The sequence below is a fragment of the Pleurodeles waltl genome, chromosome 8 (genome assembly GCF_031143425.1).
Source record: "Pleurodeles waltl isolate 20211129_DDA chromosome 8, aPleWal1.hap1.20221129, whole genome shotgun sequence".
Lineage (NCBI taxonomy): Eukaryota > Metazoa > Chordata > Amphibia > Caudata > Salamandridae > Pleurodeles > Pleurodeles waltl.
The window spans coordinates 410204242-410223074 of NC_090447.1; positions in this window are offsets into that span (position 1 = coordinate 410204242).

The following is an 18833-nucleotide window of genomic DNA, read 5'->3' on the forward strand; positions in this document are numbered from 1 at the left end:
TTTGGGTCCTGAAGGACTAAGGGAAGTTTTTAAGGGCTATTATGAGAGGCTCTATCAGGCCCAGCCTCCTGGGGGAGACCACACCAGGAGGGATTTTCGGTTAGCATGGCTCTTGCTGGTATCATGCAGGAGGAGTAGGACTTTTGGGGGTCTGGGTTTACATCAGAAAGCTACAGGTGACTCTTCTTGAATTGCTCTCAGGAAAATCTTTAAGGACTGACCAAATCCTTCTAGAATTCTATAAGATTTTTAAGACACTGTTACTATTGGTTATGCTTGAATTTTTCGTGCAGGTGCAGCAGGGCCTTAGACCCCCAGAGTCCTGCTCAGATGCCAACAATGTGTATTTTCTTAAAAAAGGAAAGGTTCTATCTGATCCAGGATCATATAGACCTATAACACTAATTAACTGTGTTTTAAAGATCTACTCTAAAGTTATGACTGTCAGATTTAGTCATATAGTTACCAAATTGGTATTAACTTATCAACATTCCTTTTTCCACCGGGTTATAATGCTTTTTGATGCAACTAGTGTTGCCGACGAGCCCATAGCCCTGGCCCTGTTGGATGCGGAAAAAGCATTCAACAGGGTCAATTGGCAATATCTCTGGCGAGTCATGGACTCGTCTGGCTTACGGTTGTGCTTCATCAAGGCAGTTGAAACTGGAGGCCTGGTTATCAATGATGGGTGGGCAGTCTGAGCCCATTCAGATAGGAATCGGAACTCAGCAGGGGTGTCCATGTTCCCCTTTGCCTTTTTCATTATATATTGATCTTTTTATCCGCAAGCAAGAGGTTAATCCAGCTATTTCTCCAGTGCTTCTACATTGGATTAAACAAAAATATTAGGGAACTGCGAACACAAAAAGTGTGGGGGGGGGGTATAGGGAATAGGTCTCTTATAGCCTAGTCAGTGTGTGCCAGTTAGGCGATTGCCTTTGTGGGCATAGAGGGACAGGAGTGGCAGATGGGTGTATGAGGGAGTTCCCTTTACGGACTAGGTGGTCTCAAACACACTATAGTGTCATGCTTCATCATGTGACCACCTAGCCCCACCCAGCTAAGATGATACCACCTGGGCAGACTCAACCTGGTTCTTAGAGGAACTCAAAGGGAGTGCTGAGATTTTACCTTGCCGGATAAATCAAGGGATCCCGTTGAAAACAGTGACAGATAATAAAATTACCTTACAAATCACCTGTTTGGTCTAAGAATTTAATATAGGCATTTGTAGGTAAGGTTAAAAAAGGGGTAGGAGACAACTTTGAGTTTAATGATTCAATGTGTCTAAAAGGTGGGTACCAACATGTTTCTGCCCGCGCTGAGAGCCTAAATGGTCTGTGGCATTCTTCAGGGTCACAGATCCCTAATACGTGTGGAGCTAGATTGTTATGCTAGCAAAGAAAACGTGGATATTCAAAGGAAAGGGGGGCTACCTGTTTATGCTCTAGATGTACGGCTAAGAAAAGAAATGAGATCAGAATTCAAAAGAAGTGAAATATATGTGTCACATCATTCCATCACACTGCACACAAAGGTGTCAACATCATGCCGTGGGTAATACACACTTACATGCAAATGTTACAATGTCTATAGCATGGGCTGCTGGCTCATGTTAGTCTTACCCTATACGAACAAGGCGGGAAGCCTCTGGTCTGGGAACAGGCGGAGGGGAGTTGCCCCTTGTAGTCACTCTCTATGAGGGAAAAGCAGATTAAAAACAGGCTAGAGAAGTAAAAGGTGGAGGGGAGGGATTGCAAGCACTCCAACATTACATTAGGGTCGTTAAGCGCATACAGAACTGGTACTACTAGATTTAGTACCATCCTTTTCAGGGTGAAATTACTGCACAAGGAGGTGAAGGCATTACAAAGAAAATTATCTCAAATAGACAGACGAAAGGCTAGAGGTACTATCTTTGTGGTGGATCAATGACCTTTCACTGAAGGGATTAGCCAACTTACTACAAGAAATATTAACTGTATAGGACAAACTAATATGAAGGGGTACTTATCTTTGTGGTGGATCAAAGAGCTCCCACTGGGGGAGTCATAAACTTACTACTCCAAAGGCGGATTCTCAGAGCTAAACCTACGTGATCCGCGTCCCAGCCGCTTGCTCAATGAAGCCAGGGTGCGGTGAGCTTTAAGTAGGAGATCCCAGGGGGATCGTTAGTGCCGCGTTGTAATCACATGTGCCCCTCGGCTGTTGAGGAGCACACGCAGTGCGTCTTCCTGGTTCTCCAGCCGCTGGGAAATTGAGTCCCAGCGGTTAAGGGCTGGCTACAGGCATGAACGCTCTGAGTGACGAAGCAGGTGTGGCGTGTCTTCCGGGTTCTCCGGATGCTGGGAAATGGAGTCCCAGCGGTCGGAGGGTCGTTTGCAGGCAAAGTCACCATGGCGACCGTGTACCGGTGCCTAGGCTCAAGGGAACTGTAGTTCCTGAGTGCTAGGCAGCCTGCTGCATCCTCTGCTGGGTGTGGGGTCCGGGGATCTAAGGAAGAAAGAAACAATAGGGGTGTGAAAACCTGAGGGGGGAGAAAAGGGAAGAAGAGGAAAAAAGAAAAAAGAAAGAAAGAAGAGGGGGTTTTGGAGAGGAAGAGTGGTAAAGGATGTAGAGTTGGGGTGAGACAGGGGAGGAGGGAAGGTGGAGGGGGAAGAGAAAAAAGGCAGAGAACGAGTGAGAGGAGAAGAAGAGGAAAGGGAAGAGAAAAAAGGAGGGGAATGAGAGGGAAAGGCGGGGGAAGGAAAGTGAGAAGAAGAGAGGGGACGGGACCAAGACTGTGTCCCAGAGGAAGGGGAAACTAGAAGAGAGAACAGATTACGGGGAGGGGCCAGGGGTGGGTGATTTTGGCAATGGGTGGAAAAGAGGAAGACTGGAGGTTAGTAACTTGCTTGAGAATTAAGGAGGGGAAAGCAGCCCTCACAGTGAAGAACATTGAATATCATCATTGAGTCCTGTGGTGTCTGTGTGTAATCTCCACACCTATCTCTGTTCGTGGTATAGCAGTTTTTGTTTCAAGTTTGTAGTCGGGTTGCTCAGTTTGTCTACGACTACCCATTCCATGTCATCGCGGAGTGATTGCTCTGAATAAAGTGATCTGTTAAATGGATTGCATCCCGTTGGCATCTGAAGGTGCTTCTATGTTCACATATGCGTGTGCCCACTCTCCTTGTAGTCATGACGATGTACATGAGCTGACATGGGCATTTAATCAAATAGATGATATTTCTGCTATTGCAGTTAGTGAGTGTCGTCAATTCCCATGGGGTCTGTAGTCCGAGTTCTAGTTTGATGTTGTTTTTTGTGAAACAGCAAACACTGCAGTTGCCGCAAGGGAGGTGCCCGGTAGGGGGCGGTAGTTGCCATCGTGTAGTTTGTTTGTTCACAGGGGCCCTAGCACGTGGGCGCGTGTGAACTACCAAGTCACAGATGCTTTCCGCTTTTTTGAAAGCATTGAGCGAGGGATCCAAGTGTAATCCTCCAGATGTTAGAATCTTCCAGTGCTCCTTGATTATATTTTTGACTGTATTAGATAATGGGTTAAAGGTGGTTATGCAGATTAAGCTGTCCTTCTTTTCGGTTCGTTGGGATGGTTGCAGCAACAGGTCCCTGTGGCTGTATCGAGCTCTTTTCTCTGCTCTTCCAGTCAGGTGGGCTTGATAACCTATTGCCCGGAGTTTGTTGGTGAGCTTCTTGGCATGTTTGGTGTAGCCTGCCACCTCAGAGCAATTACGTCGTAGGCGTAGAAATTGACCCACTAGCAGGTTTTCCTTCAAGGAGCGCAGGTAAAAGCTCTGGAATTCGACAAGATTATTCCTGTCTGTGGGTTTATAGAAGACTTCAGTCTTCAAGAGGCCGTCCTTTTCAGATATAAGGAGTTCTAGGACTGAGTGTTCAGTGCCACCTATAGTTGATGTGAATCTCAGGTAGGGATTTAAGGCATTTAGCCATTCCACAAATGTTGTTGTGTCACCTCTTGTTCCTGTCCAGATCAAGAGGACATCATCGATATAGCGCTTCCATAACTTAATATGTTCATAGTAAGGATTTTCTTCTTTCAAGACTAGTTGTCTCTCGAAGTGATCTACATAGAGACAGGCCAGACTGGGGGCAAATGTGCTGACATCGATGTTCTGTGTACTTGTAGATAGTAGTTGTTGTTGAATTCAAAAAAGTTTCTCGTAAGTGCTTGTGTACAAAAATGTTAGCACATGCCAAAGATGTAGCAGTCATCACCACTGACCCAGACTCAACTCTGCTGGGAATTGAGCTTGAAGAATTGGCGAGTTCTCAGGATACTCCCTGAATAGTAATAAAACCCATCTTGTGGTGAACTACTGAGTTGATACTCTAGATTCTCGGGTGGATAAGCATGCGTTGTACCTTGAGATCCAAATTTGTCCCAACGTAGATCAGACGGTTAGCCTAGATCTAGTCCCAATAGTTCGGAAAGGCAAAAGATTTTGAGAGGTGGAATAATTTGCACATGTCTATTATGGGTTGATGCAACCTGATTAAAATGCTATTGCTGCCGAAAGTGCTCTATCTTTTTTGTGTCATACTGCTAGAGATTAAGAGCTTTTGGTTTAAGGTGATGGACGCCGTGATTTCCAGATTTATATGGGCATTTGGGAAAATAAGAAAAGCAAATACATTCTTATCGCTGCCCAGGGAAAGGGGTGGATTGACATACCCTAACCTTAGGCTATAGCAGTTGGCCGCCGCCCTTCAATATATGAGACCTCTTGTGAACAGTACAGTCGACACAGCCATCAAATATATGCATGTTTTTTATCAGCTTTTAATTGGGCCAGAAGTTAACAGATATCTCTTAAAGGTGGTGGATCCCAGCTACTATAAGAATGTCAGATTTAAGGTGTTAAATGCAGCCTGCAAGAACTGGGCCACTTGTCAGAAAAGAACAGGTCTAGATAGACTCAACTGGTACACTCCAGTCTATATGAATCCGCAACTGCCAAGTATCTTTCATGACACTTGCCTTCATAGGTGGTAGAGGAAGGGAGAGTCCAGTATTGGAGACCTTTATTAAACTTCCAGTCTAGTATCCATTGAGGAATTTCAGGAAAGATTTAATTTGAATAGCAGAGATGTTTTGAAATATCTGCAAATTCTGGATTTTTTAAGAAGAAAATTGGTAGGGCTGCTAGTTTCTCAAAGTGCCAGCATTTTGATCTGCAGCTGGGCTCTGAGAAATGCTCAGCTAGCCATATTTATGTAGCCTTTAATTCTGACGGTAAGTAGCAGCAGGAATTGGGCTCAGGGGATCTCTGTTTTTACGACTCTTAAGAACTTAGGGCCAGATGTAGCAAGAACATTTTTTGCGACTTGCAAATTGCGAGTCATACCGACTCGCAAATTGCAACTCGCAAAAGTGCATGCAGAAAGGTGTCTCAGACACCTTCTGCGACTCGCTATGGGGTCGCAAAGACCCACCTCATGAATATTTATGAGGTGGGTCGCAAATTGCGACCCCATAGCGAGTCCCTGCACTCACAGGGATGGTGGCCTGCTGGAGACAGCAGACCTCCATGTCTGTGACTGCTTTTTTTAATGAAGCAGTTTTTTTTTTTTTTAATTGCAGCCCGTTTTCCTTAAAGGAAAACGAGTTGCAATTCAAAAAAATAATGAAACCATTTGGTTTCATTTTTTCAGAGTAGACAGTGGTCCCTTGGACCACTGCCTGCTCTGAAAAAATATTTTCAGCGACATTCACAAAGGGGAAGGGGTCCCATGGGGACCCCTTCCCGTTTGCGAATACGTTACCACCCACTTCAAGTGGGTGGCAACTGCGAGTTGGTTTGTGACCGCTTTCGCGGTCAAAAAGCAACTCAGCATGGCGATGCGGTCTCAAATAGGAAGGGAACACCCCTTCCTATTTGCGAGTCGGAATCACATTTTGAGAGTCGGTACCGTCTCGCAAAATGTGACTCTGCATCACGATGGCCGTTTTGCATGTCGCAAACTGCGTTTTTCGCAGTTTGCGACATGCAAACCGGTTGCTACATCTGGCCCTTGGTCACTATATTGTGTTGGGTCTGCAGGCGCTGCACCATAAAACAATCTTGGTTTGTGTATAACCCCCACAAAGATTGCTAATTGCAGTGTTGCAGAGAGGATTTGTTGTCTGCAATGTCATGTAAGGGAAGCTGATTGATATGTATGTTTTCTGCTTGCCCCAAGTTGGACCCGCTTAAGCTGGAAATTTCCAAATTTGTGGGGGACATCTTCAATGTGGATACAGATCTGACCTCTCAAAATATGCCTTTGGGGGTTGTAGAGGGAACGTGACTATAGGGCAGGAGCTTCTAATATTTATTGCTATGGTGGTCTTAAATATTTGTATTGTGACAGCATGGCTTGATCCTCAGGCTTCCACCTTCCACCAATGGCAAGGGCGATTGCTCTCGGAATTTATCATAAATGGCACTTTATGGTCGCAGAGGAAAGAAGGCTTGGCAGAAAGGAAAAAAATCTGGGGACCACTTTTAGATTGGGTACAATACCAAGCTGGATACTCTGTGATCACTCCGATGTTTTTTTTTTTTTATTAGATCTTTCTTTAAAAGGACATGGGGCTGGCATCTGGGCTGTTAGACTGTAGTTTCCAGCACTCAAGGCACCCTATGCACTTTAGCATTGTAGATTGTTTTTATACTAAAGAAATGTTGGTTAGTAACTGGGGAAAACACAGTATGTTTGCTAAATGGCAATTATAGCAGGATAAGGACTTACATTTTTTGTCTACTTTAACTTGCTAATTCAAATTGAGCTACTTCAAAGGAAGTTAACAAGGCAATGATTGATTCATACACATATAAACTGTATTATGATATTTTTGTATTTCTTTGTACTATCTGTCAGGTCCCTTTTGTAATGAATTTATCACTGTGGCATGATTATGTCTTCTTAAAGATACATGCAGTAATAAAATTGATTCCTATTGACTGATTATTATAGGTACACTTTTTCTTTAATCAAAAAGATACAGAGCTTTATCTTACGGATAGAATGTTTGTTACACATTCTAGAAATTGGAGCATTAGCTGAGAGGACCCATCTCAAATAATAATCACATCCTTGTGAGGGTGAACCACTAAAGACACCAAATAAAGCTGTGCTTAACTCTCCAGTAGCTTGTCTTGAACCATCCATGTTTAACTTGGGGACAATGTGTAATTATGCAGCACTTAAGCAGCAATAAACTGTAAACACAAAACAAGGAAGATCCCAAATTAATTTAGAAAAATAGAGTAAATGTTAGTAAATAAAATGATACCACCATGACATAAATTCAATAAATTGAACTGGAGATGTGAATTTTTAAAGTCGGAACTAAAAGAAGGTTATCTGATTGTACTAGATTGGGTCAAACTCAAAAGTTAAGGTTAACTACAATGGATCAAAGGGACCAGGTTCATCCCAGATCTAAAGTTTACCTTTGTACTTTTTGTGGAGAAAAAGGGGTCATCAACAAGTCATTGGTGGTGCAAGCTGTAAGCTGCATCTGAAGTAGGGTATGACAATCGTGGGCTGCAGAAGAACGGTGTCCCAGTGTCATTATGAAAGAAGGCAGGAAAAATCTGGTTGGGTGAAATCAGAAATCTGTGCACAGGAAGGCACCAGTCCCAGTGAAGCTCTCTGCATTCAGAGTGAGAATCTTTTCTGAAGTCAGATCTCCTTAAATGGGGCAAGCCAGCAAGCTGAGACCGACCTGCAATTCAACATCAGTGGATATGGCTTTGACAGTGATCCTGGTCTCTGTTTATTTTCCATGCAGAAAGTTGGCAAAAAGGCTGCAAGTGCCATCCTTTGTAGTGTGGAAAGAAGGAATACACTCCTGTCCACACTGCAAGGGTACAGGACTTGGGGGCCACCACTGGGGGTTAGGACTCACTACAGTGAAGACCAGCATCAGGGTTCAGGGCAGGTCCAGTAGGAACTGCTCTGCTGGGCAGTTGCAGGGAGAAAGGCCTATGAAAGCTTGCTGTTTCCCTGTAGCTCAAAGAGGAGGTGAGCAAGTTGACTCTTAAATTCACTTCTCGTTCCTGGGTTCAAGGCAAGCACGACCAGTCTTCTTTCAGGTTTCAGACAGCAGGGCAGTTATTCTTCTAATCTTCTCAGGGCCAGAAGGAAGTTACAAGGGATGCCACATTTATGCCTCATGCCAGCCTGTGGGTGGGGAAAACCATGGGCACATCCTAACCAATGGGGCTCCCAGGGTTGACTCTACCCACTTTTACAGCAGTTCCTGTGTGTTTTACTGTAAACTATGCCCTGGTGCCCCTCTCTACCTATATCTAACATGGCAGAACTCTTCTTCTCCTAGTTAGACCGTCCTGAGCCCACCCAGAAGTGTGACTATGATAATGGCTAAAACCTCTCTTGTGGCCACTTTAAACCAGTTCTTGGTCAGCTTCCCCCTCCTACTGGATTTGGGGTCAAGTTGACTAGGTAGGCAAATGAAGGCAGGACTAGGTGTGAGCTACATCTGCCAGTGACAGGGTAGGCAAACCTTGAAGCTTAGTAAGGGGCTAGCCACAGCCCCCAGGTCATCCTGCTCAAGGACAAAAACCCCTACCAATGCCAAGTAACAATGGACACTGGCAGGAAGCCCTTTTGGTTTAAGCAGAAAAGGGCATCTTTCTAAAAATGAAATTTCTAAAATAGTAATAAAATCTGGCTTGACCATTTTAAATTACTTTTAAACTGAGTCATTTAATCATTTTTAGCTGCTCCCAAACTGGATTTAACTGGAGTTAAGAATTATAAGTTATCATAACGTAACCAAGTGTTTACTTATGGGAGAGCCGGCCTTGCCACACTGTAAAATATTTTGTTTAGATTTTTCGATATCAAGGCATGTAAACTATTAATGCTGCAGCCCACTGGCAGTAATTAATTTACAGATCCTGGGTGCATGTAGTACCATATACCAAGGAACTGTATAGAAATTAAATGATCCAATTAGGCATCAGTCAATTTTATAATTTGAAAAGGGAAAGCAAAAGCACTTTACTACAGGTTAATATGCATTAAGTGCCTCATTACAACCTTGGCACTCCTAGAACCACCAATGCCGTGGTGGCGGTCAGACCCCCGCACTCCAGGAGGTCTGACCGCCACATTACAAGCATGGACCACCAAGTGACCACTGTCCCCACCAGGAGCATGGTTCCTGATGAGCTGACGGTGGTCTGAGTCATGGTCAGCCATAGTGGAGCTGAGTTCAGCACTGCTGTGCTGATCATGAGTCCAGTTTCTGCCAGTCTTTTAATGGCAGGATGATAACACCATGAAAAGGCTGGCGGAGAATCAGGTCGTAATCATCAGAGCGGTGCTGCATGAAGTGCCGCCCTGGCTGATTCCGACCTCTGCCAACATGAGCCCGTTGGGATCACCGATCCCGGTGGAGATGACGATATACTGCTGCTCTGCCCGTCAGGGTTGTGATGTGGCAGTCAGACCGCCACAGCAGCAGCGGTCCTGACTGACACCGCAAGGCTGGTGGTCTGAAGACTGCCAGCCTCAGAATCATGAATTTGGCTTTGCCTCCGTTTTCAAGGGGTTGTGAGGTTTATGATTAGACTTTTGAGTAACTTTACTTATGGATTTTGTGAATAGCCAAAAGCAGTAAAGTTACTCAAAAGGGTAAGAGTAAAGCTACACTTGTTAATTACTCACAAGTGTAACTTACTTTGCGAATAGCTCTGCATGTCTCTTTGGGACAGCCAGATAATTGAGCCTCCCTAGCTAGCAAGCAGCACAAGGACACTGACATACCTCAGTGTCAAATATGGGAGCAGTCTATTAATCTCTTGTATATAGGATTCAGTCCAAGAAGTCTTCTGGTAAAGGAATCAAAAAATGTTTTTACTACCCCATCAATGCATAAAATTTAATTTTATATTGATGAATTTACTACTCCATAACACTGATGATAAACTTACCCTAACAGCCTGGGTGGCCCTGGATGACATGGAGCCATTTCAAACTGAATGCTTCCAAAACAGAAATACTCACATGTGACAATTGGAAAAATAATGACCCACTCTGCTCCTGGCTTTACGATTTGGGGCCACCTCCTAAACTATCTAAAGGAGTAAGAAACCTTGGAATTACCATGGACTCCAACTTACTAATGAAAGCTCAAGTGGACAAATTAGCAAGATAAAGCTTCATCACCATGAAAACACTGTGACACATCTTCCCCCACCTCCGATTTCCACACAAGGTGCAGGCCACTGTCTCTCTTGTACTATCTAAGCTGGATTACACCAATGGCCTCTACCATGGATCATCTCCATCTACTATGAAAAAATTACAATGCATTCAGAACCTGGCTGCCAGACTACTCCTACATGTACGGCCTGTGAAGAGAGGCCTACTTTTGACATGGTTAGCCCCGTACTTCTTGCCTGATGTATGATGTAGCCTAAAGGTTGCAATGCCTAGGGCCCCTGCTAATCAGCTTCCCTGGGTCACAGCTCTTTCCCTAAAACTGTTGTTATGTCCTGGCATAATTTCAGACTCCTTTAGCTACCACTATAAGGGCCAGATGTAGCAAAGACTTTGCGACTCGCAAATGGCGTAAATCGCCGTTTGCGAGTCGCAAATGCGTCTTTGCTATGTTGAAATGCATTTTGCGAGTCGGAACCGACTCGCAAAATGCATTTCCGACTCGCAAATATGAAGGGGTGTTCCCTTCCTATTTGCGAGTCGCAATGCTATGCATTTTCATTTGCGACCACGATTGCGGTCGCAAATGAAAGCGCAGTTACCATCCACTTGAAGTGGATGGTAACCCAGGCGCAAACGGGAATGGGTCTCCATGGGACACCTTCCCCTTTGTGTCGGGAAAAAAAAATAACAAAATCAGGGCAGGCAGTGGTCCAATGGACCACTACCTGCCCTGAAAAATACCGGAACTAAAGGTTTCAGTTTTTTTTTCAAAGTGCAGCTCGTTTTCCTTTAAGGAAAACGGGTTGCACTTTGAAAAAAAAAAAATGCTTTATTTAAAAGCAGTCACGGACATGGTGGTCTGCTGTCTCCAGCAGGCCACCATCCCCGTGAGTGCCCTGATTCTCTATGGGGTTGCAAATTGCGACCCACCTCATTAATATTAATGAGGTGGGTCTGTACGACCCCATAGCGAGTCGCAGACGGTGTCTGAGACACCGTTCTGCATAGCAAATTGCGAGTTGCAATTTGCGAGTCGGAAGGACTCGCAAATTGCAACTCGCAATTTGCCACCTACCTACATCTGGCCCTAAGTCCCTAGTAAATGGTACTTAGGTACCCAGGGCATGGGGTACTAAGGTAGGCTCTTTAGGGCAGCAGCACTGTTTGTGCTACCCTCTACTGCTATGCATTCCAGTACACCTAGCACTGCCATTGCAGACTGAGTGCCCTGATGCAAACCTGAAAAAAGGCAATTCGACATGGCACACTGCTTGAGTGCCCTGCCAACTACACACTGCATACAATATGGGTAAGTCCCCCCTTTGGCGGCCCTTTTAACCCTAAGGCAGGGTGCCCCATACTCTATGTGAGGGCATAGATGCATGAGCAGTATGCCCCCACTATGTCCTTGCCAAACCTTGGACATAGTGAGTGGACAGAGTAGCCATTGTGCTGGACACTGGTCAACACGAGTTTCACAGCTACATGATGGCCACTCTGAATCCTGAGTTGTTTGGTATCAAATAACGCAGAATGATAAATCAAAACTGGTACAATTATTGGATTTATTACTAAATGTACCCAGGGGTCACCTTAGAGGTGCCCTTGCAAAAGCTAACTACCCTGGCATGGTTTCTGACTGGAGCTGACCAGCCTGCTACCTCCAGACAGCCAATCTACAACCTTAGGGTGAGAGATTCTTCTCTCTGGGTTGCAGACAAAGCCCTTCCTGGGTGGAGGTTCTAATACCCCCTCCCTCAGGCATGTGCACTGCCCTGGTGGCAAGCTTCAAAGGGCTTACCACTTTGAAACTCAACCTCCAGACCTGCTGCTATCAGCTGATGGCTGCCCCCACTACAAACCTCCAAATGTTGACAGGAGCAACGGTGGGAAAACTACAGAGGATAGGGGGAGTGGCCCGACCTGGGATACACCACGGCTAAGGTGTTGCCCGATAAGTGGACACTCCATTTCATTTTCCTCCATCTTGGTTGGAAGGAAAATAGCCAACCAGGTATAGGGATGTGGCCTTTGCTCATCGGAAGTGGTCACTTAGTAGGTGTAGCCACACTATAGTAGATGACCCATTGGTCACTAACAGGTTCCCCCTAATATGCCCCCTAGGTTTAGCATTTAGAGGGCATCCCTAGCCCAGGAAACTAGATTCAATGGACAAAAGAAGACCAGCACCAAGAAGATCCAAAGTACGAGAACTGTGGACCTGCTGCACCAAAGAAAAGGCGCCAAACCCTGCCTGCTGCACCCAGGACCTGATCATCACTTCTGGGGAGCTGCTGGACAACCCCACAAACACCCCAGAAGACCTCCAGGTTTCACCAATCACTGGAGAACTCTCTCCAGAGTGGAGGTAGCACTCTACAACCCAAAGGAATCATCAACCAGTGAGGGTCACTTCACTGACCAGCTGCTAACTCCCGAACCAGATGCTGCAGCTGGACCTCACTGCAACCAAATGACTGCGAGGACAAACCCTGCCAGTGTGCTAAGTTTGGTGGCACTATGCCCTCCAGCAGCCAAACCATGCCAATACCACAGGTATTGGTCAGTCCAAGTCAGACACCAAGAAAAACAGCCTGTCTGGGGATGAAAAAGGAATAGGAGGAAGCCCCACTTGAGGGACTTAAGGAACACCCTGGACCTCCCACCAGAGTTCCCCCATCATCCTACAAATTACACTTGAACCAACTTACCTCCTGCTCCTGAGGGCATCCTTGTGCTCAGCTCCTGACTCACAGACTCACTCTGCTCATGGCTGCCATGCACCGAAGAACCTGCTGTGCCCTCAGGGTCCCCCACCCGTTGCGACCTCTACACTCCAAGGGGACTCCAAAGATCCATCTTTAAACTTAGCTGTGCAGTGCTTTTCCACTTGGTCCCCAGCAATGTCCCTGCACCATCTCCAGAGACCTGCTCCGCCTGAACCGGAGGCGGCCTGAACTTGTCCAGATGGCACGGTGTGCTCACTGCTGATCTCGACCAGCATGCAAAGAAGAACTTGGTAAGTCAACTGTGCAATTTAATGTGTATTTTTTAAAGGTGATCCTCATTGATTCCTATGGTGCGTAATTACGCATAAAAAGACTATTTTCATTAAACTTCACAAATTCATATCTCAAAAAGTACTTACCCTATTCTGATGATCTTGGTCTTAAAATGTATATAACAACTTGAAGTATTTTTAGAAATTGGTCTCGAGTTATTCCTTTGAGTGTGTGAGTTGCAAGATTGATGCTGTGAGTACAACAAATGCTTTGCACTTCTCCAAGATTGGCCTTACTGCTCGACCAAGCTACCTTAAACATTAGAGCATTAGGTGATCTAGTTTTTACCCCAGTAAACCAATGTGTGGTTGCCTGGACCCTCTGCACAGTGTGTTTAGCTTTGCACACTACATAGAAGGCCAGCCTCCTACAAAGCCACTAGCGCATATCTCTCCTGCCTTGAGGGTCCAACATTGGTTACCGGCTGCCAGAAGATCTACTGTCAAGATACTTTTTAATCACTAACAAAGCAATAGATGGAACAGGACTGCTTTTCAAGTGGAATAAAATCACCAAATACATTAAACAAAGAAACCTCCACTCAAGGTTGGCACCCAGCCTTAAAACACCACCATACATGAAAAAGACATTGGGTGGTACATCTTTCTCTATTCAAATCGAACAAACTATCGAATTCATTACCCCCAAATATAAGATCCATGAATAACTATCTTATCTTCAGAAAACTACTCAAGAGTTGGCTCTTTCCTACATAACCACCATTCTCAACCAGCAACGGACTGCATATCCCAGTGTACATAAACATATTATAATTTGATTATGTGTATGCGCCAAAGGCAAGCCCGTCTGCACCCGTCCGCGCCCTGGAGCGCCCTGAGCCCAGAGATGCTGCCCTTTTTTCCCCCAATAGGTTAGTCTACTCTTCTTCCCAACTGCTGGCGTTTAGAACTACTAATCCCTGCTTTTCCCCTTCTAGCGACTTATGCCTCCCTCCCCTCCTTTCCTGCCCATGCTGTGGGTGGACTGCTTTGCCATCTACGTCCTCTGAAGTTCCTTCTCCCCACCTCAGCAGAATGATGCTGCTTAACTGCCGATCCCTCCCAGCCCACTCCCTAGACATCTATAATCTCCTCGAAGAACTCCTGCCTGATGTACTGTTTCTCACTGAAACCTGGCTCGACGATGACTCTACAGTGCACATCTGTAATTGTCTGCCTTCCATTTATTCTATGATACATCTAGATAGACCCGCCACCAGAGGTGGTGTAATAGCCATTATTCATAAAATCACTATTAAATGCACAACTTCACCTCTGGATATTCCTGACTGTGAGAGCTTAATGTTTTCACTATATCTGTCCTCCACTTTCACTTTTTCAGGAATCTTGCTTTACCGACCCCCCGGACCTTTCTCACATTTCCTGGATACTCTTCCGGAGATTGCAGCCAGCCATATTTGCAATCTCTCTAATTTAACCATTTTAGGTGATTTTAACATTCACCTCGACAATTCGGACTGCCCTTCGGCTAAATTATTGGTAACCTCTCTCTCAGCACTCCAACTAACTCAGCACGCATCTGGCCCTACGCATCAGAAGGGTCATATGCTAGATCTTATCTTTAGCAATATTGCTAATTTGCTGGCTGCCCCCCCCGCCACTACTATGGACTGATCACTCCCTTCTTTCCTTTACCTTCCCTTATGACGCCATTCAAGGGCAGCTCCCTAGCACCACAACATCAGGACGTATTTGGTCAAAACTGGACCCTGAGGAATGGCGCAAGGCCCTCCGGGCCCCTGATAAAACCTACCACCCTTCTGTCCCAGAAACTGCAGATTCTTTTGATAAATGGATTTCATCCTCTCTGGATGTCATTCTACCCGTCAGAACCAGAGTCATTTCTTCATCCCAAAAATCTAAACCCTGGTTCTCTCCTCACCTGCTTGAACTCAAAAAGAACTGTAAAAAATTAGAGAGACTGTGGCGTAAAAACTACAGTCTCCCCAACAGAGAGATTTACAAACAATCGATCAGAATATATCACCACAATATTAAAATTGCCCAGTCCATCTATTATGGTGAGAAAATAGAATGTTCTTCATGTCCCCAGAAATAAATTTTTCAAATTTTTAAAGAACTGACTACACCTCTCATATCTACCCCCATGACGGAGGCCTCTGTTACCCACAGTGATCTACTGGCATCATTTTTTCAAGAAAAAGTCATCAGTATATACTCTGGGTTCCCCGCCTATGCAAATCTGTTTCCTATCTGTAAGGACGTAGATTCCCGTTCTGTAGGAGTCTCTTTAACCTCCTTCTCCCCTCTCACCGATGAGGTGACTAATAACCTTTTGTCCAAAATCAAATCTGGCTCTCCTCTAGACCCCGCCCCTCCTTCTGCTCTCTTGCAGGTAGAAGATACCATTGTTCCTCCGCTCACTAAAATTCTTAACAACTCTTTATCCTCGGGCTCTTTTCCCCAGTCATTTAAACACGCTGTTGTTAAGCCCCTTTTGAAGAAACCTAAACTTGACCCCACCTTATTGGAAAACTTCAGACCTATTGCCCTCCTCCCTATCTCCGCTAAGATTCTTGAGAAACACATCAACGCTGAACTAACTAGTTATCTTGAAAGCAATGAGCTCCTCCATCCCACCCAAATGGGCTTCAGAGCCCTGCACAGCACTGAGTCAGCTCTTCTCACCGTAACCGAGTCGGCTCGCCAGCTCTTAGATCTAGGGACTCACGTAGCCATTATCCTGCTTGATCTAAGTGCAGCTTTCGACACTGTCGATCACGATGTTCTCTGCTGGAGACTATCAGATATAGGGGTAGGAGGCTCCGCCCTCTCCTGGTTTTCTTCCTTCCTTAAAGATAGATCCTTCCAAGTTTTGGACTGTACCTTTTTCTCTGGCCTCTTCCCTTTGGCATGTGGAGTCCCCCAGGGCTCGTCCCTTAGCCCCACTCTTTTTAATGTTTACCTGTCACCATTAGCTAAAGTGATCGCCCCTCATAATCTGTCACTGGTCACCTATGCAGATGACACTCAGTTGGTGGTGTCCCTCTCCAGCTCTGGAGACTCGTCGGTGGGTAACCTTTCCCGCTGTATGAGTGACATCGCCAAATGGATGAATGAGTCCAAACTCAAATTTAACGATGGAAAATCAGAAGTTTTGGTCCTGGGCAATGGTTCCCTGCTCTTCCTCTCCCATCGCTTTCAGACACCTTCAGCACTCTTCCTCCCCCCAAACCTCAAGTTAAGACTCTAGGTGTGCTGCTTGACCCCCGGCTTACTATGGATTCCCAAGCCAACAAAGTCTCCTCTACCTCTTTTGGTCTCATGCGCATGTTCAGAAAGATTCTCACCCTTCTCCCTCCTACGGCCAGAAGAATCCTCATTCAAGCCTTAATCCTTTCCCGGCTGGACTATGGAAACTCTCTGTTCCTCAGCTCACCGCTTTATGTTATAAAGAAGCTGCAGAGAGTGCAAAATGCAGCTGCTAGGCTCCTTACTCACTCCTCAAAATATTCGTCCGCCAAATCGGCTATCTCTACTCTTCACTGGCTCCCCATCAAAGAACGGATCCATTTTAAATCTCTCTGCATTGTCCACAGGGCCCTACATGGTAAGGGTCCCATCTCTCTGAGAAAACGAATTTTCCTGCATATTCCTTCTAGGAATCTACGTTCCTCCTCTCTCAGGTATGCACACATCTCTCGGTCTAAAAGAGCTTGGGGCAATAACTCCTTCTCCAGCAAGGCTGCCCATCTTTGGAACGCCCTTCCCATGGAGCTCCGCTATGAATCCTTGGAGCGCCTCTTCAGAAAAAAGCTTAAAACTATTCTATTCTGTAATTAGTATTGGTCCTTCTACCTATTCGTGCTTTGTTGCTTTAGCGCTGGGATGCCCTTGGGTCACTATGCGCTCTATAAATTCTAAAAACTAAACTAAACTAAACTAAACTATATCTGGATATGTGTATTTTTTGGTACAAACACATATAATAACCATTTTATATTAAAAAATATATTCTGTAGGCCTGTTAAAAAATGTAGATTTTACTTCAGTTAAATGTATATATGTATGCATTTGTATGTGCAGGTGTATGTATGTGTATATATATATTATGTCTGTGTGTATGTTTTTATGTATATGTGTATACTATTCTATATTTGACATGTTCATAAGTCATTGCATAGTTTCTTTCTAAGTTGCTTGATTAGATGTCTATTAGTCTATTTTTTAATTGTATCTATCAATATTGGTATATATTATCTTACCTATTTATCTACAAGCATTTCACTATTGAAATACAGAGGAAAGATAAAATAATATTGTAAAAGTATACAAATAACCTAACTTCAAATACTGTAACTCTTGAAAACCTATGTTTATAACAATAAAACTTCAAATCTCAATATATTCTATTGCTTACACATTTATTCCCTTGGTTATGTAATCATGTATCTATATATTTACTACTCTAAACCTATTGTGCAAAAACAAATGTACTCTCTCGAAAGCTTTACTCTGTCTGACCATCACCCTATAACTCTATCAGTCTATCCTCTATCTCCACTCTCTTACTCATCCAAAACCCATTCTACTACTATGAACTCCAAAATCCCCCTTCCCAGGCCCTTCCCTCCTGGCCAACCCCAAACCTTAGTTTACGGCTATGATCTCCCAAACAACCCTACTAAATTTTCCCTCATTTATCTCTCCTTTTACTTATCCCAACCCCCATTTAACTACTATGATCTCCCAATTAACACTTCTGAATTCTTCTCTCCTCTATCCCTCCATTAATCTATTCAAATTAACTAACAGACTCCCATGCCCTCTGCTCAAATTACCTCATACCTCCCTATACTAATCCTAATATTGTACTCATATTTCCCCATACTAATCCACAACTAATCCTTTTGGATTCTGGAGTAGCGTGCTACTCACTGAAAAGTGCTTTAAGGCCTCATCAGAGGTAGTAGGCACTATATAAATACAATTACAATTCTTAAATTCATAAACCAAACATATCCTTAGTTCTGTCTCTCTCACAACAAATCCTCAAAAACCTTGATGCAGAGCCTTAACACAATTAATGTAAGCCCTGCATTTCCAGCATTATATTACAAGTCGCCCCCAAACATACAACAATTCCCTAACATTATCAACTACTCCTTGAGAATTGATGCTGATCATTAAAACTGCTGTTGCTAAGGCTGGAGCTCAGCCAGTCTTGATCACTGAGCTATGATACTTGTAATAATAGTCTTCAGTTTATCGCACCAAATAACCTAAGTATTAACATGTCCTTTTGCCACCAGGAGGTATTAGAGAAGCTAAAGCATGTGCTTATTGCTCCTCTACCTAAACCACCAATGGCCTGTCATAGGGACCTCCCATGCACAATAAAATGCTTCAAACTACATTTGATGGGTAATTCTCCACTCATTTGGAACATAATTTACTAGGTGACAGATCTTTCAACTAGTTTCAACTAGTCAAGGCATTGAAACACATGCACCTTCTTCATTCGCTGGCTATTTGCAAATTTCAACACAGTCAACCAAAGTATTACACAATGCCTTGTTGAGGAAGC